Consider the following 1,253-nt stretch of genomic DNA (forward strand, 5'->3'; position numbering starts at 1 on the left):
ATGAGTGTGTCAACTATTGCGGTTGTCTAAAATCTATTCCATACACGTCCCCTGATAACGGACGTAACAGGGATTAAACTGATAGGAATAGTACTACTTAGACCTAATTATAATAATAATAATAATAATAATAATAATAGGGGACATAGCAGGGATTAAACTGATAGGAATAGTACTACTTAACACACCACTCATATCTGGTGGCACAGTACATTACACGGCGCACGCGCAGTGCCCCAAATTGGAAGTAAGAAGACCGACCAAGCATCTTTTTCCATCTCCCGGTTCCTAAAATCTATTCCATACACGTCCCCTGATAGGGGACGTAGCAGGGATTAAACTGATAGGAATAGTACTACTTAAACACACCACTCATATCTGGTGGCACAGTACATTGCACGGCGCACGCGCAGTGCCCCAAATTGGAAGTAGGAGGACCGACCAAGCATCTTTTTCCATCTCCCGGTTCCTAAAATCTATTCCATACACGTCCCATAATAGGGGACGTAACAGGGATTAAACTGGTAGGAATAGTACTACTTAAACACACCACTCATATTGGGATTACACAGTACATCACACGGCGCACGGGCAGTGCCCCAAATTGGAAGTAAGAGGACCGACCAAGCATCTTTTTCCATCTCCCGGTTCCTAAAATCTATTCCATACACATCCCCTAATAGGGGACGTAACAGGGATTAAACTGGTAGGAATAGTACTACTTAAACACACCACTCATATCTGGTGGCACAGTACATTGCAAGGCGTATGCGCAGTGCCCCAAATTGGAAGTAAGAGGACCGACCAAGCATCTTTTTCCATCTCCCGGTTCCTAAAATCTATTCCATACACCGGCCCCTGATAGGGGACAAAACAGAAATTAAACTGTTAAGAACAGATTTTTTTTAATAAAAAAAAAAGAGGACAGCCTCTGCGGAGCTGGGTATTTTTTTGCCGCGTTACTGAACGCTCATGCACAATGGCTGTAGGCTCATGCGTCCTTTTGCGGAGGTGACAAACCTGGTCAGTCAAATCCAAGGCAACATCATCGACCTCATCCCATATGCATTTTTTCTGGAGCGTGACCTGCGAAGAGCGCTGGATCAGGCCTTAGATGAGCATGAAGAGGAAGAGTTGTGGTCACCATCACCACCAGAAGCAGCCTTGTCGACGTCGATTGATGGACCTGCGGCAACGCAGAGAGAGGAGTCTGAAGAAGAGGAGTCAGAGGAGGAAGGTGGCTTTGAGGAGGT

At 45.5% G+C, this 1,253-nt stretch overlaps 1 pseudogene; it reads right to left on the reverse strand.

The window, feature by feature from the left end:
* Positions 1-747: 747 nt before the first annotated feature.
* Positions 748-925, reverse strand: LOC121002951 (annotated as a pseudogene).
* Between the last annotated feature and the right edge of the window lie 328 nt (positions 926-1,253).

This window comes from Bufo bufo, chromosome 5 (genome assembly GCF_905171765.1).
Source record: "Bufo bufo chromosome 5, aBufBuf1.1, whole genome shotgun sequence".
Classification (NCBI taxonomy): Eukaryota; Metazoa; Chordata; class Amphibia; order Anura; family Bufonidae; genus Bufo; species Bufo bufo.